The 23455-nt window shown below is 46.0% G+C and overlaps 1 long non-coding RNA gene across 1 annotated transcript; it reads right to left on the bottom strand.

Annotated features, from left to right (window-relative positions):
- Positions 1-3207: 3207 nt before the first annotated feature.
- On the bottom strand, positions 3208-23200 carry LOC144097924 (uncharacterized). The gene is made up of 4 exons (XR_013307114.1): positions 23145-23200; positions 22910-23010; positions 5751-5897; positions 3208-3335 (listed from the first exon to the last, which is right to left on the bottom strand). It is a non-coding gene; the product is annotated as an uncharacterized LOC144097924 (long non-coding RNA).
- Between the last annotated feature and the right edge of the window lie 255 nt (positions 23201-23455).

Genomic DNA, 23455 nt, shown 5'->3' with positions numbered 1-23455 from the left:
TGTGTCATGTGACCAAGGCAACAACAACAACAGCAACAACAGCAGCAGGCTCACTACACACACTGCAGGACAAAGGCCTCTCCCTTGTGAACCTGAAGGCCATTGGCTGACAGGCGCTTTTATTAGTACTTATGCAACTGTCTCAAATTAAGCCTGTCCTGTGCCATCCGCAGCCACTTTCCCATGCAAAATTTAATGCGCCCACAACTCTCTCAGGTGTTCCATGACCTCGGCGCGACCGCCTCAAATCGAGCTCCCTCCAATCTGCCCCAACAGGCTGGAAACTTTGCACATTGCCCAAAAATATCTTCAAGATCGTTCCCGCCTAGTTCCCAGCTTTCACCTAACGCCCATATTTTGGTAATCGGACCGTTTTTAAGCACTGAACGATCCCTTGAAGATACGAAGTGGCACCCGCCGCGGTAAGCCTACCGCCGACGCCGCGTCCGCCACGCCACATCCTGTGCAGGCGATCGAAGTCACCGAAGAAGGCGTTACGCTGGTCACGATTCTGGCCTCACCACAAGCCTTGCCAGCTCCCGTATTGCAAGCTACCCAACATGTCTCCACTTCAAAACGTAGAAGAAGACCCCATTTCATTCAGCACGGTTATGTACGGCCGTAGAACCCGCAAGCTTCCCGAACCAACACGCCATCGACACATGCTCATCTCAGTTGGCTTTCACCTCCCTGCCTCACTCGCGTCTGCATCGGTGAGTCATATCTTCGACCTTATCACGTCCACCGCCCACCTCACTGACCACGCACGCGCTGAAATCACTGCATAACCGAGAGGACAAAAGACTTCTAATTATTCGGGCAAACTCCAACGACACTGTGAAACGCCTTCTCAGTGTTTCATGAGTCCCCGGCGTCTCAGCGTCCTTCGACGTCTAGTCGGGCCCCGGCGTCTCATCTTAAAACGGCTTCTCATCGGAAACTGGCATTTCATCGCTTTCTAACTCGAATCCTCACCACCTAATCCCGTACGAACGCACAGCCGTTAACTCTGCCTGAGGAATGTTCCGGATTGACCGCACCATGCCCTGTCCTAACTCCTGGCCGGCATCCCTTCTCGCACCAATACCATCATCGGCGTACGGATGATGAGAACCACGAACAGCAACAGCAGCAGCAGAAACTCGACACGCTCCAAAGGCCTTGCGGCGTACGCGGAAGAGCCCCGCGAACAGAATAATAATGACTGCGGCGGCTGCGTTTTTATGGAGGAAAAACGCTAAGGCGCCCGTGTGCTGTGCGATGTCAGTGCACGTTAAAGATCCCCAGGTGGCCGAAATCATTCCGGAGCCCTCCGCTACGGCACCTCTTTCTTCCTTTCTTCTTTCACCCCTGCTTTATCTGTTCCCTTACGGCGCGGTTTGTTGCCCCGCCGCGGTGGCTCAGTGGTTAGGGCGCTCGACTACTGATCCGGAGTTCCCGGGTTCGAACCCGACCGCGTCGGCTGCGTTTTTATGGAGGAAAAACGCTAAGGCGCCCGTGTGCTGTGCGATGTCAGTGCACGTTAAAGATCCCCAGGTGGTCGAAATTATTCCGGAGCCCTCCACTACGGCACCTCTCTCTTCCTTTCTTCTTTCACTCCTTCCTTTATCCCTTCCCTTACGGCGCGGTTCAGGTGTCCAACGATATATGAGACAGATACTGCGCCATTTCCTTTCCCTCCCAAAACCAATTATTATTATTACGGCGCGGTTCAGGTGTCCAACGATATATGAGACAGATACTGCGCCATTTCCTTTCCCCCCAAAACCAATTATTATTAACAGTAATAATAATATGTTATAAGGAAAGGGAAGGCGCAGTAACTGTCTCACTTCTCAGTGGACACCTGAGCCGCGCCGTAAGGGAAGGGATGAAGTCTAGAGAGAGTGGAAGAAGAAAGGAAGAGAGAGACGCCGTAGTGGTGTGGTCGACGCTCACTTGCATTGCTTGGCACATGCAGTTCACCTCCATAGAAACGCGGCCACCGCTGCCGGGATTTGATACTTTAGGTAGAGCAGTCGATCGAATGTCTTAACCACTGAAGTCTGATTCACACTGAAGCGACAGAGTGTATTGAGGGATTGAGCGGGTCGTAGTGGCGAAAAATTTCCTCGTCGCTCTGGCCGCTCGAGTCGCCGCGAGCGTAGTAGGAAGTGGTTTTTATTAAAATAATAATAAAAAGGAAGGAAGAGACTTTTGCTAGCCCCGGCATCTGCCATCGATACAGAAGCTCCTGAGCTGGGGCGGCGGAAATAAAGGATAGCAGGCAGAATGGAGAAATTAAACGAAAGAGGTGAGGGGATAGGGGGGGGGAAGAGGTAATGTACACAAAAACTATTTACACAATAAGAAGTGTCGCCGCGACCGCTCGAAACAGGTTTTTGCGCCACGGCGGCAGAAGTCGTGAGCGTTCTCGCTTGCATATGAAACAGACTTGAGCCACTGCGGCGGGTACCGCGAACAGTAGAGGACCAATTTTTCGGACTCGACGGGATTACCCAAGAAGGAGGCAGAGGAGGAAAACTTTTTCTTTTTGCCAAAGAGGAAATCTTAGACAGGGGCTTCCGTCCGAGGTGGCCAGGCGTCCTTGGGCTCTGGCGACCTAGGTATCGTGCTCAATGGCATGGTCTGAGCTGAGCATCGCGGCCTCCCACTGCTCGGAGTTACAGAGCTGCAGCTCCCGCGGAGGGGGATCTCGTGGGCATGCCCACAGTATGTTGTGTAGGTTGTCCCTCTGTTGGCGTAGTTCACAATTAGGGGTGTATAATGCAGGGTACCCTAATGAAAATATTGAGCCTGGTTTCTGCGTGGCTTTCTGTGTGTGTTTATTGCCGCGCACAGTGCGAGGACTGAACATGACTCGCACAACGCGAGACAGCCTTGCAGAATGTGCGAGAGCTGAGCGTGGCTCGCAAAAGGTGCGAGAGCTGAGCATGGATCGGCACAATGAGAGACAGCTGAGCATGACATGATGAGCACTAGACAGCTTCAAGTGAACTTATCTTGATATCGATGATACCTTGCATGGCTACAAGGCTGCTACATCACTGCTCAACTCATTATACTAATGTCCTGCTTTGAGGCCTCCTCATGTCTGCCGTTGCCTCATTCAGCATGTATGTTGTGACACAACAAGCTTTGCAGAAATGGTGCTTCATGGGATGTCTCTCAAGTGCATAGCATGATTGCAAAAAGACTAACATAAGATCACTTTCACTGGCTTTATTAATACAACATCCATCAGCATGGGTGCCACACGGTGGTCAAACAACTTCAGCTTCTCCGAGTCCAGCAGGTCGGGACTTGGATACAGCTAGGTTCTCACTGTGCAGCGCCTGCGAAAAGTATACGGGGGAAAAAAAAATCAGTTGATCTGTTTTGTGGAAATTCCGGAAAAGGGCAGAAGTAGTTCTACCACGAATTAACTGTGGGTGATTTCGAGAAGTTTCAGTTTTGAAACACAGAAGTTGGGAAAGCTGACTCAAGCACACAGGCTGCTCAGCATCAAACCGGCGCAAAATCTAACAACTGTGCCACACGGGAATTTCGTAGGCTCTCGGATCGATCGTCTATGAACTCAATGACACTTGATGCAGCAGCTTCCAATAGCCACCGAGTCCCTGTAGCAGTGTGGAACTCTGTCGAGATTTCGAGGGCCTTCGATTGATAGAAACTTGTGCTCTCAGACATGGAGCACTCGCAGCTACACACTAAGGGATCAAATCAAAGCAATTTAATGGCTGAAAGTTTACGCAACCTAAAATGTACAACTTATTTCGCTGAAAAAAAGACAGGCCGGCCACAAAACACTGCAGCCAACAAATTACCATTGTTGTCAGTTACCGAAAACAACGAATACCACCTTATCAAAAGTGCATGAGTGCAACTACTGCTTCCGAGCAAAATTATCGGTTGTGAAAGCGGCGCCACAACAGTTTGGTGTGAGGTGATGAAATCTCTCTACGGCGGTCGAGTATGCTGTGTAGCAGCGGCATAACTACCGAGTTCGATCGTGAATCTCGAAGGTGAATCTCCCGTCTTAACTGTTGTCTTTAAATACATATTTAAATTCATCTAATTTTAACTAATGTAAGCAGCACTCTAAGCATCACAGTTATATGTGTCTGGCCTGCTACAGCCTATAGAAAATTGTCATTATAAGATAGAGAACTATAAAGCACAACTACAGCACAATGCCGGCTACGAAAACAGATACGGAACATCTGCATGTATTTGTGCTGGAAGGGCTTGCATGGCCATTTTAAGTGCATGTGAATGTATACTAATGACTTTCAGTTTCGTATATTTGCCTCTAACATTCCTGCTACAGCTCACAATTCACTTCCTGCACGTCATGTTTGATTGAAGTCGATTTTATTCCCTGGCATATATGTTCCATCTAAGAGACATTGTTACCCTTCAGAGTTATTCCGGTGCATTGACTCATTTCGAGTGCGAGCAACATTGGTCGCGTTGCTTCTCATTTCGGGATGTGAATGTCATCTACACGACAGGCCATAACATAAGTGCTCTGGACGGCTTTCATCGTGCATCTATGACACATCTGTAACTTTCAGAACTGGTTGATAGAAGAACTAAAGGACGTTCTAAGGGACGTTAGCAGCTCACTTTTTACATTATTTTACAATGAACTTACAATGTCGGCACGTTCTTGCTCAGTACGCATGTTGTCAAATAAATGTTCTTGCAGTATGGAAGGGAGCAACCAGTTTGCAATACTAGATACATTTTTCGGTTATTTCTCTACTAAAGTTGAAAATGGTTAACGGATACTATACGCCAAGAGGGAAATTATAAAACAACAAAAAGTGTGTTTGTTGCCTATAATTAAGCAGTAATCATTAAATAAATGCTCAAACATTGTTCCTTTTTCATATCGAACGGACCTGCTCAGTACGTCTCGGCAAGTTACTAATAAGCAAGCAAACACGCACATAGCCACACGCAGCCTCTTGGAGCTTGCTCAGCACGCACGTAAGCACGCACAGCCTCGGCAAGCCCTCGCTCAGCACGCGGGTGTCCACGCAGAGTACACGCATACGTCCACGCAGGCCACATTCAGCACGTATATGTCCACTTTCAATTTATGCGAGTTCTTGTACAAAATGAACGTGATCGCACACAAATATCAGTTCTCGTATTCAAATTCGCGTGCAGTGTCTTCAGTAGGGTTATGCATAGGCATAGGAAAGCGGATTTGGGAAGGAATATATGGGTCTGTAACTTTCAAACGTCCGCAAAATCATATACATTGAAAAAATAACTTCGCTTTTACTCGGATCATACCCAACACTTGTAATAATTAAGGGAGTAATTACTTATTCGCATCCACCAAAGCTCAGCCATACGGCTACAAAGGAAAGCTATACAGCTTTCTCAGAAACTTCGTAGTGAAAGAAAAATTCGACCTGATCCTAGGTTCGAACTCGAACCCGCGACCACCGCTTCAGCGGAGCAGTCTCTTTACCAACTGAGCTAACCGGGACGGCAAGCTTATGGTAGGGCGAGAGCGAATCGATCAATAACTCGAAGTGGGGACAGTGTTAGCCAAATATTTAGGGGAATTCCCCAAGGTGCAGTAAATTGCACTTGGGTGGATGCCAATGAGTAATTACTCCCTTATTACAAATTTACTCCACCTTTTTTTTTTCCTCCATGAGGCGGGCGACAGGCGCGTAGGAACACAGTCATGTAGTGCGCGCCATGCTGATTGAATGAGAGAGCTTTACTTTTCGTAGTGGTGCAAACATCTTGGGAGTGCCGCTATGGTGGCTAGTGCCGTGTTTCTGCAGCAGCGTTGTCGGCCTTGTCTCTGCCACAACGCTGTCCAGGCCAACGCATGCAGCGCGCATCCCTCTGTCACTACCGCCACATAGCTGAAAGTGAGAACATTAGTTTGATAGCAGTATTAGTCGATGAAGAAGACAGTGTGCAATGCACAACGCGAGAGTGTGTTGCAGTTTAACACGAGGCGTGTTCGGCTGCGGACATAGCCTAGTGACCTGTTCGCGCCGCCGCGGTTTCGAATCCCAGTCGCGGCAATATTTATTTTATTTATTTATGATGTGCCTAAGGTCGCCCTCAAGGTCAAGCATCACACAAACTGGTGAACCGTCTTGGTCTCGTGAAGTAATGCTTTCGCACTAAAAAAAAAAAGCCATGAAACGCACTCACACCGCGGACTAACAGCAGGTTGTAAAATGCGCGGGAGTGAAATAAGTTTCGAATTCCATCGGACGCCTAATTCGTCGCATGTCGAGTGAATATACCAGTCACGCGTTAGCATACGGCTGTAACCCCAGCCTTCTGGCATTCGCAGAATCGCAGTGGCTACATACTGGTTGCACTGGAACTTTGGCGCATCATTGGAGACATTTTGTACAGTAAGGCCCATTTGTAACAGCAAGCAGCAGTCTTAACCCGATGGCGCTGTTTGGCGCAGTATTATCACCACTGCGTAACATGTCTGAGCTTTGAGCTGGACATCTCGCATCAAAGGGCTCATCATTTTTCTGCATCTCGGACTGAAACACGTACCACTCGAACGTTTCGTTGCATCTCGGGCTGCAGTGATCTTCAAAATCGGTTTCAATAATGGCGCCATAGTCGTCATGTCGAGAACGCGTGTCAATGAAAATGTGTCGAACACGCCCATTGTGGCTTGACCCGTAACATACTCCTATCGCACCGAAATCAGTGGTTCTCACTCGGTTGCGCAGAAAAAAAAGTCGAGTCTAAACCTTCTCCAGTTCTCTGCGACGCCGTCCGACAACATGGTACGGCCCGGGGACGGTAGCCGCTCCAGGCTTGCATTACCAGGAATTCGGGACAGCGCCAAGTCAGTGCCGCTAAACCTAGTGGTCTATATAGCATTCAGTGGGAGCCACTTGGTCATCCTCTTTCTTTAATACTTCACGGAGGATGTAAACGCGCTATTTTTGAATGTCACAGCCATGCTCCACGTTGTGGCAGCCAAGGAAACGAGAAGCGCTTGTCCCGAATCTCTGGTAATGTAATGATGGTTTCAGATTCACAGTTGGAAAAGCCGTTCACAAGTAGACCCGCGCACACCGGACACATCACGAGCAAAGAGGGTATTTATATTATCGGTGGTGCTTTCTTCAGCTCGTTTCTACAGTTGCCAGCTGTCCAGCTCACAGCAGATTAATGGATGGGGGGGGGGGGGGGAGAAGGTGGGAGCAAGCAAGAAATTTTACATAGGAAAACCATTCTGAACCCCGTTTCCTTCGGTGAGAAAAGTCGAAGACAGAGATGGCTCAAATAAGACTCCCCCCCCCCCTCCCCTTCCAACCTGTTTCCCAACTTAGGGCTGCATGAGAACAATTAGTTTGTTTTTGTTTTGTTTCTCGCGGCCTCTGATTCTACTGATACTGTTTTTTTGGGCCGAAACCGGGAGAAGTACCAGACTGACCCGGCACTTGACGATTGGCTATGCAGTGCAGCTTGCTTCTTCATAGTAGCTGTGTCTACCGCCGCGCCACCTAGATTGGAAGGCTCCCCAGCGCCGCGGAGATGTTGGGCGGGGGCGGAGAGTTACTGAAGCTAGTTCTATTAACGTTGGCTATTAGTGCGACGTTTCAGCGAAATACGGAGTCCAACCGCATGCCTTCGAGTTCGTACGCTCCGAAAAACTGCGCATGCGCGAAAGGAAAAAATATTGCTACGCTTACATTATGCCGTGCAAGCTGCGCAACTCAGTTTAAGCAGGCATAATCACCTTTTCTATTTTTTTCCCTTTCATCCTTGCTTAAGCTTTACGGTGCGATTAAGGCATCCACTCACTGTAAGACCACGATTTTTCTTATAACTAACGAAAGGCTCTATAACGAAATCTAAATGTCTAAAACAAAGGAATAGCTATCCCCGTTTGGAGCGCCCAATAAATGCCATATATTCAGGTCCAGTAGTTTTTACTCTGCACTCGGCCCTCTGCGAGTGGTGCGACAGTTTGCCAGTGCGTTTGGTGCGCTTGACTGCATCGACATCCCGCTAGATTCACAGGGCCTAGATGAGTGACAGCAGTGGATAGCGAAAGCGCAAAACGATTTCCGTTGTCCAATTAAACGGCGGCCATGATCAAAGCATTAATAACAGGGATGTGCGAATACTACTTTTTTTTCCAACCCGAATCGAATACCTTTGCTACCGGATCTAATACGAATAGTATGGCTAAAAACCGAATCGAATATATGTTATAGAAATTTGCTACTTGAGCGAATAGTCGTACGAAACGAGTGATCTTACGAAAACAACGAAGCGCTAGCGGTGGCGCTGCGGTACGGCGCTATAACTTAGACTTATCGCTCCAACTGCTAAAAGACGCAACATTGACCTTAGGAACATGAAGTCGGTGTATTAACGCTCTGACCGTCAAGTGATACGCGGAGGACAATTACATGTTGTTAATGATGACAGAAAAGAAAAAAATTACTGCCACATCTCAATACAAGAGGCTGGCGGGAGCTACTAAGTATAGTCATGGCCTCCGAGATCGGGCATAAAGGCTGAGTTTGCTGAACCTGACCGAGCCCTGCCGCGTCGTCCATCCTCGGAGGCCATGCATTTTGAACGCCGCCACACAAATGGCGCGATGCTGAGCTCTCCATCTCGCGCATGCCGGTTACGGCTACAGCATGGTACACGGCGTCAGTGTTGGTCCTGTTTTTGGAACAGCCGTCGAAAAAATAAATTCGGCAGGCCTTATTTCAACTTCGTGTCCAATGTTCGATCATTACTGGAAAGCATAAAAATATATTAAACTCGTTTGTGATAATTTTGGGCATGCATTATTTAATTCGTTCGACGAATCGCATAGGAGGATATTCGATTCGCTATTCGAAATTTTCGAATATTCGCACAACCCTAATTGATAGCCTCTGGACTGGCCTATCTGTTCTTAGTAACAAGACACTACTGTCATGCAGTGAAGCCATGTAGTGGCGCTGTGGCGACTAGAATGCTCGTGCGTCACGCGGGGAAGCCGACCAAAGCAGGTATGCTCGTGACGGAATTCACTGCCATCGCGCGTCCACTTTCAGCCTGACTCCTGTCGGTTTGAAAGCCAAGAAGACGGGGCTTAATATTCGGTACAGGCCTCTCACTCTCCTCTACGACATTGCTCCTGCAAGGCCCGTTTTCAAGGCGCTGTAGCTTAAGAGGGCCGCGGAAGAAACGGGTGTGCGTTGAAGAATGTGACATATCCGGTTAGCGTATACCTATGTTTGACCCTATCGGAGGCGATCAGTGCGCTTGTCCGAGGCTTCCTTGGTGGAGTAATGTTTAAGAGGAAAGGAAAAGTCGTCTTCTTGGTCTTTAGCTGGATATTTTAAGCTTTGAACTGGATACGGGCCGTGGTATAAGCGGGCATGCGGCAGCGGTTTCGTCGCGAGCTCCAGTTTCGGTGGCTTTGAAGAAAGCGCCAGTTTTCGACGTACAGGTACCTGGCCCTAACGATGCCAGTACTTACAGGCGGCTGACTAATCTCCAGCTGTACAATCCTCGGACTGCACGGGCTTGGGTGAGAGCGTTGGCATTGTGCTGCAATTGTGGACAAGGTCACCTAAGGCTATACGAAGCAATGACTATAACGAAGAAATGGCGGGTGCCTTTTTGACTTTGTTATAATGAGGTTCGACTTACAACCCCACCGCAAACGCGTACAGAGCGCTCGAAAGGCGTTTCGAAGCGTTCGGCGGCGCCTTATACGACCGCGCGCCACACTAGATGACAAGGAAAGCCGTTACGAGGCAAGGGCTGCGAGCGTGGGGTGGTCGGTCAGCTGATCGCGAGCAAGAGCCGATCAGCGGCTGGAGGTGCCCCATACGTGCACAGCTCACGCTGTGAAAGGTTCCTCAGCTCCTATTTCGTCGTCGCTCGTTCTTTGCCACAGCCGCTAGCACGGACTTCTCATTGCTCTCTGTTGAGAACACGCGCTCTTTCTTCCTCGGAGGTAACGCCGCAGCAAGTGTGCTGCGTTTGCGGCTCGGGGTCTAGGCGCACCGATCGCCCAGTTTTCGCCAGATATTCCAAGTCCACGCAGCAAGTGACGCGGCGGCACGAGCACGTAGGCAGGGCTCCGGCTGATACCAGCGACGCGTATGAGACAAACGCGCGGTGAGCTCCACCAACTCCAAGGGTACGTGAGCGCCGACCTTAGACAATTAAATTGCATGGGTCACAATTAAGACCGCCTTCGTACTAATCACCGAATAATAAGAAAACAACGCGTCAAACATTTCTCAGTGAAGCAAGAGCATCCCTGACAGTCACGTCTCAGCATACCATCTCTCAAGTCCTCCTTTGCAAGCCACCTCTCAACCGCACATCCCGACCCTTCAACCGCCTCTCTAACCTAACTGTACGTCGGGGCACAGTTCCGTTGTCATTCACAGCACACTTAAGGTGATCCTCCTCAGCATTTTTTTTATTTCGGCACACCAAGTAGCATAACTGTTCTTAGACGAGATTTCGCGCTTGAATTGCAATTGAAGTGAAATTCACTAAGGTGGCGGTTCGGGCTAGTCGGTGTAACTTAGCTGCGTGTCACTTTGGGAGTGTTTGCTTTCAAGTCTGTTTAGGACGCTTGACATGGTTGCGTTTTCCAGCGCGTTAAAATGACGAAAAAGCGAGCCTCCCACAGCGCCGCCCGGACAGCTCCGTCGAAGGGAGCAAGTCCGGCCTGGTGAAAGGAACGTATTGAGCAGAAAGGAGGAAAGTTTCGCACTGAAGTGGTACCTGGACGCCAACAGTGGTAAGCGGAGTGCTGACCTCCGTTTCAAGACCAAAGACGGGACGCCACTGTGATCGTTTCGTTCCCTATGTGCACCGCCAAAATGTTTCGTTCGCGTGTCTGCTAATATTTCTGGGCCATACCTCATCCTGCACCGATGTACACTATGCATCAGCTCTGCCTCTGCCCAGAGGCGAGCGCCCCCGCGCCGCACTGCCAAGGCTGTACTTTCGGGCCATACGCTTTCAGCGAGGTTGAGTTCTATAAAAGATGACGATACGCGATAAACGACGCTGAGCTCCAAGGAGGATACGTGGGTGAGGAGGGCATGAGGAGATTCATTTTATTTGCTTCCGCATTATCCCAGCCGTTGCCCTCATCTCTGTCCGCGGCGGTATAGCCGGACATTTTTAACAAGGAGGCGCCGGGCTTCTCTTCTGCTTCTACATTAGCGGGCCTGCTTTGTCCGTTTGTTACATTGAGTAAAACGAGTAGCACATGTGCTAATAAACAGCGCAGTGAATTGTCGTATATGGTACTTGTTTCGGCGGCCAAGGAAACAGCAGGAGGCAAGCAGGAGTTGAGCCTTTGGCATTCCACTTCATACCAGGCTCATAGCAATAAAAGTTTGATGGCAACAAATGACGCAGATCTGATAGTCTGAACTCGCCGTTCCTGATTGGTCTAAGCGCCGCAGTCGGCGCGAATATACTTACGATTGGTAGATGACATTTTAAAAGTGAGCCAAACAAGCCAGACTTGCTGTTCTTCCCACTATACCGGCTATATTCGGAGTGTAGGATTTTGACCCTGGACAAGCGTTTTCTGCACGTAGAAGAGACAAATAGAATGCGCGCAGTTTGAAACTGCTGCGAGCACCGGGACGTCAGTACGAGCAACAACGAAACACCCCCTGCTTTAGAATTTAGTACACTACTCCAGTCCACCATATCTCTTCAGACATGCCGCCGTGTCTATGCTTGTAGCGGCACATCACTGGAGTAAACTTCACTCAAGGTGTTGACATTTCACTTCCATATCCGCAGCGCTTTTTAAAGGCTACTTGTTTCGCACGGACACTTCCTAATTCTTGTTACGACTGGTGCTGCATGATTAAAGAATAATATATCCCATCTGGAAAGCTGAAACACGTTTCTAAGGAAGCCAATAAGATTGAAGTTTGAAGAAAATATCTTTAACATGTTGACGCCAAAAGCTTGCCTCTAGTAGGACGTGTACAGTTTTAAAAAATTGCAAAAGCTTTCCGAGTTACGATGTAGGCAAGACAGAGACATTCCGATTAAACCGTCACAAATGTAAATGCAGGTCAGCGTCTCATTAAGACTTTCTTTGTGAAAGGAAAACTAGGCCAGGTGTCCCTGCTACCGTCACAATATGACAACAACATGCGTACTTTTTGCTCACAAAAGACTTAAGACCATTTTAAGTCTTGTGTGACGATGAATTTTTGAAGCTCGCAGGTGTTCTGACCGCTGCTGATGCGGAAGCAGATCGGTGAAGGATGGGCTTCCGCATCCTACGACGGTGTCTCGTAAGGTTAGTAAAGTGACCATGCAGTGCACTGCGAGAAGCATTACAGACAAGCATTCACGCGACAAAAGAGGAAGGTAGCTGCTGCTTGAATGTGGATATGTGCACTGATAATTACAAGAAGGTAGTGGTGCATTACTGGCACTGCCAAATATGTGATGGACAGCAGGGCATTAACGGACCTCATCTTGTTCATCAGCTGTTTTTGTCCCGAGAAAGAGGCAGGTGACAGCATACGAAAGGAAATTCTGCATACATTCAAGATGAGATCTGATAGAGACATGTTAGTGAATTTTGTATTTTTACTTTGCACCTTGGTAAACTGCATCTGCGTCATATCAAGGTGCCAATATTATTGCTGCGCTTCGCTCTTACAGGTATACTAGAATAAACTGTGGCATTCACCTTCTGAAAACTGTTCTCCGGCGCATCTTTTGATGACGTTATCTTGCTCAAGAGCTAGGCAATTTGCATTTGCACATGCAGAAAGTGAAGGCCGCTGCGGCTTCTTTGGAACTGATTGGACTGGTAAGTAAATTGCCAGAAAGCGTTTGCCAAGAAGCGTGAACGAGGGGGAACCCTTAAGCTTACTATGATAAAGTCAGTTTTAAGGCGAAAGCCTTTATAGGCTCATGACTCGCCAGCGGGGACGTTCGCAGAAAAGTGTCACACTAAAGGTGTCAAACTGACGACGTCGTGTATCTATACAGGACGGAAATACGTAACAGTTCACATGTTAGTGTAAGGGAGGAAATTTCAAGAGCAGAAAACATACAAGCGGGTGGACGCCAGTCACGCTTGGAGATAAGATAAGCTATGGAAAGATTAATGATAGTTGCCAGACCTAGAAGCAGACTTTGACCCAGTTGATGTAGATTCCGTCGGATAAAGAAATTTGAAAGTTCACAAACAATTGTACAGTTTTTAATCAGCATCTTCACCACACATCAGCGACACAAGCAGCAACACCGCACTAAAGGCTTTCGCCTCACCTCACCTCACCAACAAAGTGCCCCCGTGAATTTTCTTTTTGACACAAACGATGTCGCTGAAGCCCTTTCTTTCCTTCGTTCTTTCTTTCTTTCTTTCTTTCTTCCTTCCTTCCTTCTTTCTTTTTTTCTTTCTTTCCTTCCCTCTTTCTTTCTTTGTGTCTGTCTGTCTGTCTGTCTTTCTTTCTTTCTTCCTTTCTTTCTTTGTTTATTTATTTATTTATTTATTTATTTCTTTCCCTCTTTCTTTCTTTTTTTCTTTCTTTATTTCTTCCTTTTTTCCTTTCTTTCTTTCTTTCTTTCTTTTTCTCTTTCTTTCCTTCTTTCTTCCTTTCTTTTTCTTTCTTTCTTTCTTTTTTCTTTCTTTCCTTCCTTCCTTCTTTCCTTCTTCCTTTCTTTCTGTCTGTCTGTCTGTCTGTCTTTCTTTCTTCCTTTCTTTGTTTCTTTATTTATTTCCTTCTTTCTTTCCTTCTTCCTTTCTTTCTTTTTCCCTTTCTTTCTTACTTTGTTTCCTTTTTTCTTTCTTTCCTTCCTTCTTTCTTTCCTTCCTTCTTCTTTTCTTTCTTTCTGTCTGTCTGTCTGTCTGTCTTTCTTTCTTCCTTTTTTCCTTTCTTTCTTTCTATTTTTCTTTCTTTCCTTCCTTCCTCCTTTCTTTTCTTCTTCCTTTCTTTCTTCCTTTCTTTCTTTCTTTCTTTCTTCCTTTTTTTCTTTCCTTCTTCCTTTCTTTCTTTCTTTCTTTCTTTCTTTTTTTTCTTTCTTTCCTTGCTTTCTTCTTTCCTTCTTTCTTTCTTTCTGTCTGTCTTTCTTTCTTCCTTCCTTTCTTCCTTTATTTATTTCTTTCTTTCTCTCTTTCTCTCTTTCTTTCTTTTTTTCTTTCTTTCTTTCTTCCTTTTCCTTTCTTTCTTTCTTTTTTCTTTCTTTCCTTCCTTCCTTCCTTCTTTCTTTTTTTCTTTCTTTCTTTCTTCCTTTTTTCTTTCCTTCTTTCTTCCTTTCTTTTTCTCTTTCTTTCTTTCTTTCTTTCTTTTTTCTTTCTTTCCTTCCTTCCTTCTTTATTTCTTTCTTTCTGTCTGTCTGTCTGTCTGTCTTTCTTTCTTCCTTTCTTTCTTTCTTGATTTATTTCCTTCTTTCTTTCTTTCCTTCTTACCTTCTTTCTTTCTTTTCTTCTTTCTTTCTTTTTTCTTTCTTTCCTTCCTTCCTTCTTTCCTTCTTTCTTTCTTTCTTTCTGTCTGTCTGTCTTTCTTCCTTTTTTCCTTTCATTCATTCTTTTTTTCTTTCTTTCCTCCCTTCCTTCCTTCTTTCTTTTCTTCTTTCTTTCTTTCTTTCTTCCATTTTCTTTCTTTCTTTTTTTCTTTCTTCCCTTCCTTCCTTCTTGTAAGCGCCTTGTAAGCTGTCCCGTTTGTGCGCGCTAACTAACAATGAAACGAGAACAAAAGCAGGCTGTGGTGTAAACCACAAAATCAAGTTTGTGTCCTGTCGAATGGGAGTAGTGTATGAAATCCCGCTTAGTTGCGGCTCAGTTTACGTGGGACAAACGGGACGCTGCATTAATAAGCGCCTACAAGAACACAAAAATTCGTTGGGCTCTCACAGCGGCATGCATTTGCCGAAACAGTCTTTCTTGTGACAATAAATGCACGCCACTCTTTGAGCGTACAAAGATAATCGGAAGGGCCAAAGACCAGAAAACGCGTGAGGTCATCGAAGCCTGGCAGATTGATAGATATGGGCCCGAGAAGTGTGTAAGCGAGGCTTCGGTCTATCTGTACAAGAAGGAGCTGAAGTTCTTGAACTCGATAAGATAGAGTTTGCTTGTTGCGCATGCGTAGGGTTGATGATGGAAGGAAGATGTGTTTCAATAAACAGTTGCAAGTCCGCGCTCGTCCTGTCTACTTCTTCCCTGTGTATCGTCCTTTGCGTGGTTTTCGTTCTTAGTTCATGGATTACCAACTAGCCCCCCATCGTACACTCCTTCCTTCTTTCCTTCTTTCTTTCTTTCTTTTTTCTTTCTTTATTTCTTTCTTTTTTTCTTTTTTCTTTCCTTCCTTCTTTCTTTCCTTTTTCTTTCCTTCTTTCTTTCTTTCTTTCTTTTTTCTTTCTTTCCTTCCTTCTTTTTTTTCTTTCCTTCCTTCCTTCCTTCTTTCCTTCTTTCTTCCTTTCTTTCTTTCTTTTTCTTTCTTTTTATCTTTCTTTCTCTTTCTTTCTCTCTTCCTTTCTTTCTTTCTTTTTTCTTTCTTTCCTTCCTTCCTTCCTTCTTTCTTTTTTCTTTCTTTCCTTCCTTCCTTCCTTCTTTCTTTCTTTTTTTGTTCCTTTCTTTCTTTCTTTCTTTCTTTTTTCTTTCTTTCCTTCCTTCCTTCCTTCTTTCTTCCTTTCTTTCTTTCCTTCCTTCCTTCTTTCTTTTTTCTTTCTTTCCTTCCTTCCTTCTTTCTTTTTTCTTTCTTTCCTTCCTTCCTTCTTTCCTTCCTTCTTTCTTTCTTCCTTTCTTTCTTTATTTCCTTCCTTCTTTCTCTCTTTCTTTCTTTCGTTCTTTCTTTTTTCTTTCTTTCCTTCCTTCCTTCCTTCCTTCTTTCTTTTTTTCTTTCTTTCCTTCCTTCCTTCCTATCTTTTTTCTTTCCTTCCTTCCTTCTTTCCTTCTTCCTTTTTTTTTCTTTCTTTCTTTTTTCTTTCTTTCTTTCTTCCTTTCCTTCTTTCTTTCTTTTTTCTTTCTTTCCTTCCTTCCTTCTTTCCTTCTTTCAATCTTTCTTTCTTTCCTTCCTTCCTTCCTTCTTTCTTTTTTTCTCTCTTTCCTTCCTTCCTTCTTTCCTTCTCTCTTTCTTTCTTTTTTTCTATCTTTCTATCTTTCTTTCTTTTTTTTCTTTTCTTCCTTCCTTCCTTCCTTTCTTTCTTTCCTTCTTTCTTTCTTTCTTTCCTTCCTTCTTTCTTTTTCTTTCTTTCCTTCCTTCCTTCCTTCCTTCTTTTTATTCTTTCCTTCCTTCCTTCTTTCCTTCTTTCTTTTTTCTTTCTTTCTTTTTCTTTCTTCCTTTCTTTCTTTCTTCCTTCCTTTCTTTCTTTCTTTTTTCTTTCCTTCCTTCCTTCTTTCCTTCTTTCAATCTTTCTTTCTTTCCTTCCTTCCTTCCTCCCTCTTTCTTTTTTTCTTTCTTTCCTTACTTCCTTCTTTCCTTCTTTCTTTCTTTTTTTCTATCTTTCTATCTTTCTTTCTCTCTTTCTTTCTTTCTTTTTCTTTCCTTCCTTCCTTCCTTCTTTCTTTCCTTCTTTCTTCCTTCCCTTCTTTCTTTCTTTCTTTCTTTCCTTCCTTCCTTCCTTCCTTCTTTCTTTTTTTCTTTCTTTCCTTCCTCCTTTCTTTTTTCTTTCTTTCCTTCCTTCCTTCCTTCCTTCCTTCTTTCTTTTTTCTTTCTTTCCTTCCTTCCTTCTTTCCTTCTTTCTTTCTTTCTGTCTGTCTGTCTTTCTTCCGTTCTTTATTTATTTCCTTCTTTCTTCCTTTCTTTCTTTCTCTCTTTCTTTCTTTCTTCCCTTCCTTCCTTCTTTCTTTTTTCTTTCTTTCCTTCCTTCCTTCCTTCCTTCTTTCTTTTTTTCTTTCTTTCCTTCCTTCCTTCTTTCCTTCTTTCTTTCTTTCTTTCTGTCTGTCTGTCTTTCTTCCGTTCTTTCTTTCTTTATTTATTTCCTTCTTTCTTTCTTTCTCTCTTTCTTTCTTTCGTTCTTTCTTTTTTCTTTCTTTCCTTCCTTCCTTCCTTCTTTCTTTTTTTCTTTCTTTCCTTCCTTCCTTCTTTCCTTCTTTCTTTCTTTCTTTCTGTCTGTCTGTCTTTCTTTCTTCCGTTCTTTCTTTATTTATTTCCTTCTTTCTTTCTTTCCTTCTTTCTTTTTTCTTTCTTTCTTGCTTGCTTGCTTTCTTTATTTCTTTCCTTCTTTCCTTCTTTCTTTCCTTCTTTCTTTCCATCTCTCTTTTTTTTCTTGTCTCCTTGGGCATAACCGAAGAGGTGGCCAAGGCTAAGGCGAATGAGCACCTGACAAAGTGCGCATTCGGGCAAGCAGTCGTTTCAGGTTCCGGCACTAATACAAAAGCTAATAAAAATGGACTATAGTAACTGTCAAAATAACATGTTATTAGCAATTTCACCGGCTGTGCACTAGAATGACAGGTATAGAATACAACAGTAATACAATGGTACATCGGGAACATGACGCCTACAATGATAGACCAATGTACAACAGACCAGTGTCGAATCAGCAGTTTGTACGCCATCAGGCATGCAAGCATGATATTCCTCGTGTAACCATAACACTAGCACGATTCCAAAACATCAGATCACAGTTATGGGAAATGACAGGAGCATAGCAAAAAGAACAGCGACTATGCTAATGAGATCAAGTGAAGTCGCTGACGGGGCCCATTAACGCTGTCGCGTCATATCCTAAAACGCGGAGCTGGAGTGTCCTCCCAATTTTTCTTTCTTTTCTACGAAGCTGCTTAACCCGACCGCGGCGGCTGCGTTTTTATGGAGGAAAAACGCTAAGGCGCCCGTGTGCTGTGCGATGTCAGTGCACGTTAAAGATCCCCAGGTGGTCGAAATTATTCCGGAGCCCTCCACGACGGCACCTCTTCTTCCTTTCTTCTTTCACTCCCTCCTTTATCCCTTCCCTTACGGCGTGGTTCCGGTGTCCAACGATATATGAGACAGATACTGCGCCTTTTCCTTTCCCCCAAAACCAATAATTATTATTATTATTATTATTATTATTATTATTATTATTATTATTATTATTATTATTATTATATTATTATCCTCCCGACCAAAAAGGACTTTCCAATCACGGTGACGCCGACGCCGGGTTTCCGCCGGATGGTACCTTTAACGCTATGGCGTTAAAATTGATTCTTACCTCATAGCTACAGCTTGCGTAACAATAGCGTTATGATGTTTGCCTTTTTTGTTGTCTGTAGTGTGACTTTTCTTTTAATGAGATTCGTTGTTCTCTTCGCTCTCTTTCTAATTTTGGCAATGCCTTGCTTCTACGTTTTTGTCACTGGGTATGTGTTTTTAATAATGTCCACAATCTGCGGCCTCGAAATTTCAGAGCCAACAGTAGCCTTCAGTTTTAATTCCCAATATATGTATGTAGGGCTGGAAATTTTCGTGCTACCTTGACTGAAGTATGATTTATAATAGGGCAGTAATTACTCATTGGCATCCACCTAAGCACACCCATGTGGCTACAAAGGAAAGTTATACGGCTTTCTCAGAAACTTCACAGCTAAAGAAAAATTAGTCGTATTCCGGGGTTCGAAGCCGGGACCACCATTTGACCTGAGCAGTCGCTCTGCCAACTGAGTTAACCAGGACGGCCAGCATTACTCCCTTAAAACAAATCTCCTCCACCTGGAAGGATTCCGCTGAACATATGACCAACAGTGTTCCCATTTTTCATTGTAAATGCAGTATTGAAAAGACCACACAAAATACGCAACACAATTGCTTGAAGTAAGCTCAAAATTTAAACTTTGAAGGGAATTCAAAAAAGACAAAGTTGAAGCAATCCAGAAAATTCAAACACAGTTTGAAATACCGAGAACAATACGAAGAGGAAAAAAGTGAGAAGATGGCAGAATTATTAGATCGAGCATCAAAACAAAAAAATAACCCGCAAAAAGTACATGAGAACGGTGCCCAGACACGTCACGTTCTGATATAAGTACGCGACATTGGATGATATTTACAGGCGCGAACTTCAGCAGCAATTTGTGACGGTAGGGCATTCCATTCAGCTGTTGTTAGGGATATACTGTATTTTCTGGACTATAGTCCGCACGGGCATATACTGGCTTAAAATCAAAAAAGTTTTTGCTCAGATAGTCCGCACCAGGTGCATAGTCAGCGGGAACGTATTTCGGCTGAAAATATTTTTTTTTGTATTGTCCGCTGATGTTTCAGGCAAGCAGCCCAGATTTTCCTCAGGTCTTTCAGGGAAATAGTCCACACCTGCGCACTTTTTTCATCGACGTCAAATTATTTATTCCTTGCTTTGTGTCACTTCACTGCTTGCCCACGCTCCACTACACTGAGCTCGAATTCTGCCGGGGAGGCTGTTGGTCTTTTTGTAGCCACCAGAGGTGGGCAACCTCATGAGGTTTAGACCTCATGAGGTCGACCTCAACCGCAAAATGACCTCAACCTCACGCGTGAGTTTGGGGTTGAGTGAGATCGTCATTCAGTGAGGTCGAGTCATTTTGCAGTTGCCACGCCTTACTCCGACGAGTGCCGCTTCCGAAGCACAGTTGCAGCGCATCACCGCAGTGTTCATGCAATGACGCTTGGTGTTCGGTTTCCCCTGTTTGGACAACCGGACGCCACAGTTCCCTCTTAGCTTCCGGTGCTGCACCGTAACGTCCGTGTAGTCCGGGCCTACAGGAAAACGCACCCCTCTGGTCTTCCCGGAAGGAGTGTTACTGTCACAGCACGCCACTATCCCTCCTCCTTGCCCCGCTGGCGTAGCACCCGGCTGCCTGCCGGTCGGCTGAAACTCCCAGGAGCACGCAAAGTACGTAACTCACGTTGACCCGCGGTAGCTTTGTTTTGATGCCGCAAACAAATAAGCTCAGTCCAACAAGCACGCAATAAATTCGTCGCAGCGCGGATGGCCCCAAGCAAGACTGCTTCGTGTTCATGCTCGTTGCCGGCGCTGACGTCATGGCTCTTGCCTTGCAGTCGAGTAAAGGGGATCCTGCTGTAATATATTACAAGCTGACTTAAAGGGGCCATGGCAGGCTATTTTCACGCATACCCTGCTTATCGCCTTTAATTCCCAACAGGTTAAATTTCAATTCCCCCAATTTTCAGTTGATTCTGTGTGGTAAATATTTTTTAAACGAATTTTTTTCGTTTTTTTTTCCGAACTGCTTCCTGGTCTGGCAACCTCTGATCGCTGACGTGACGTAGTGTTCCTGTATATGCTCCCGCAGGGAGCAGAGTCTCGCGACTGTTTTCCCCGCGCCGCTCGTAGCACTATTCGCGGAGCGGCGATCACGTGATCACGCTGACGTATTTTGTTCCAAACCGTGTCTGCTCATGCCCAACACATGAGCCGGATGGGGACAGCCGCTCCCATATTGAGCACAGTCTGCTTTGTTATACGACTGAGGGGTATTGTGAAGCCCCCACTGGGATGAGGAGGGGAGCTTCTAAACGGCCTTCTCGTGAGGCTCCTGCCACACGAGAAGCAGGTTTCCCGCAGAGCTTGGAACAAAATGGCGGACCTTCGCGCAACTCTGCTCCCTGCGGGAGCATATACAGGAATTCTAACGTGACGAGCGCATACACGCCACGCGTCATCTGCTGCGAGCTGTTGAGGTGTTTGCATGCACACCGTAGACAGCGGTATCTCGAAAGGTTTTTTTCTTTTAGCCTAGCGAAATAAAATGCATTTTCTGTATTCTCTTTTGGGAAGCCTTCAACTTAGTACGCGAGCTGAGTGACCCTTGGGAAATCGGACTTGCTCGTGGCGCCAACTTTCCGATTCTTGAGGAAACAGTAATCGATGGACCCCTGCTTTATTATTTACGTTTAGAAGCATGCTGTTCGTATGTTATGAGTGTGGTCTCTTTTGAGCAGTCAAGTGCTCCCGTATGTGAAAAGCGGCACGTGTCGTGCATGCCTTCGCCGATGTACGCCGGGAAAGCCGCGGCGTTTTGTAGCTAGCTACCAAGTTCTTGTCCGCTATTCATCGGCTCGATAATTAAACTCAAATTATCAAAAGGTGATACTAGAGTAGCCTTGAGGCACGAAAGGAGCAGAGAAAAGTGCCGAGTGCGGCGACTTCCGCGCTGCGCGTACGCGTTTATAAGTCGAACATACATTTCCTTCGAGAACCCTTTTGCAACAACCAAGCCGCTTGCAAAACCTTACGTGACTCGAATGCTTTCACTGCCCGAACCGATGAATTGTCGCCGCCGTCTAAATGAGTGCTTCGAAATAATAGTACAGAATTTTGCTGTGCGTGTGCATGGTGCCCCAGGAGTGCTACGATTACGACAACTGTAGTCCCGTGCTGGGGTTGTTTACAGGGCTGTGCGCAAACAGTACTGCTTGTTTGCGTGGCATGATACGCCAGGTGGGTTATCCTTATCTTAAATATTACGTACTCTTGCTCACAAATTGCACTTTTACTCATTTATACACCATGATAACTCTGCAATACCCGCCGATCATGCTGTATTGCCTGTTTGGGAAACGCTTCGCGTAATATACCGGTGATTTCCGCTAATTGTATCTGCTTTCTCTTATGTCGCCAAAATTTAATTTTAGATCGGTTTAGCTAAACATACGTTCGGAAATTATATGAAATAATGAAAACAACCAGATTTGTTGTCCACAGTCGATGTCGACGGCTGCTGTCGGCTGCCTTCTGCACATGCTATGCAGACCGGGTCACATATATCGGCACTTCCCCATTATTGTACTCGCGTCCTGCGATGTAGGCAGTCGTCGCTTTGAGGGCACTGTAGCCAAAAGTACGTTCAACATCTATTTGCAGGAGCTAAAACTTGCGAATTCGCTCTCCGCAATCGCCGAAATCGCACACGCGAATCCTGCACACTCGCTAGGCCTCGTCAATAAAAGGGGCCGGCGGTCCACCGTCAACCGAAATTCAAGAATATGGCAAAAGTTACCCACTGATTAGTAATAAAGTGTGAACATGTGATATGCACTCGCTTTTTAAAGTTTTTTCGATAACGGTAAGCTACACAAGCGCAGTTTTTCCGGCCGTCGCCTCACCGGGCGTGAAGCTTTCGCTCGGCCGCACAAGCGACGGTAGCGAGCGGCACCATCGTGCGGGGTTTTCTGCCCGTGTCGCTTGCCTCGCCGATCGGTCTCTATGCGCAGGCACCGAATGAAAGCACATCTTCGCTGGTGCACGCACACCGCGTATGTCGCCGTGGCTAGCATGAGGTCCAATAAGTTCTAAAATTCTTAAGTTTATGCATTGTCATACCAACAAGTCCCCTACCACTCCCTTCTGGTTCCCACTAAGCTGAGTCTTTAGCATTACAACGATACGCGATCGTTGATCGTGCTGGCGTAGTCGTCGGTCTAGCGTGAAAGGCCAGTGCGTCAGCGACGGCATTTGCATACCGATCAGCCCACCGACCGTCGATCGCCGTCGTATCTGCCTATAGTGTGACCGGACCCTACCTACACGGAAGAAAAACTGCGTTACTGTTATTATCGCTTTTGCGGTACCAGTCATTCATATATGGGGGACGACTGCTACTTCGATCGCCGGCGAAAGTACAGGGTGGAATGAGACCTCGCTGCGCATATTGCAGCAAAGAGAGCAGACGAAGTTGCTTCGTGTATGTGCTAGTGACGTCAAGGGAGCTTTCAATATGGCGGTCGCTGCCGGTGGGAGGAGTCCCGGTCTCAATTTCGATCGTATTTTTTAGAAAATACAGCGCATCCAGGTCAGCCAAATTTCGTAACTTTGATCATAAGCTCTACCATTAGTTACTGAACCAGAAAACTGCGTTATGAAGAAAGATCATGTCATGGCCTCTTTAAGCAGGCGTTTACTTCATATTCATGTAAACGCTACTAAGACATGCACCTACCTTAGGCGACCTGCTCCGACCTCAAATCATGCACGGCCAGAGCGGGGCAGCTGCAGAGTAAAAATCCACCTCCGCGGAAACTTATGGCTGGGGACTTGGCCCTGCAAAAAAACGGCACCGTGCTCTTTATGAGCTGCAAAACGCTGTACGCGCACAAAAAGAGTAAAGCAGCTACTGTACTCCATTAAGCAGGCTCTTCGTATTCATGGAAACGCGACTACAGACATGCACCTACCTTAGGCGATCTGCTCCGACCTCGAATCCACCATGGCCAGAATCTACCGCCGCGGAACCTTACAGCAGGGACGTGGCCCTTCAAAAGAACGGCACCGTCCTCTTTATGGACTATAAAACGCTGTACGCGCACAAAAAGAGGAAAGCAGCTTCTGTACTCTCTTAAGCAGACGTTTACTTCGTATCCATGTAGACGCGACTATAGATATGCACCTACCTTAGGCGATCAGCTCCGACCTCGAATCCACCACGGCCAGATGGGGGGGGGGAGCTGCGGAGCAAAAATCCACCGCCGCGGAACCTTACGGCTGG

This window comes from Amblyomma americanum, chromosome 1 (genome assembly GCF_052857255.1).
Source record: "Amblyomma americanum isolate KBUSLIRL-KWMA chromosome 1, ASM5285725v1, whole genome shotgun sequence".
NCBI lineage: Eukaryota > Metazoa > Arthropoda > Arachnida > Ixodida > Ixodidae > Amblyomma > Amblyomma americanum.
This window is presented reverse-complemented; position numbering and strand designations above follow the sequence as displayed.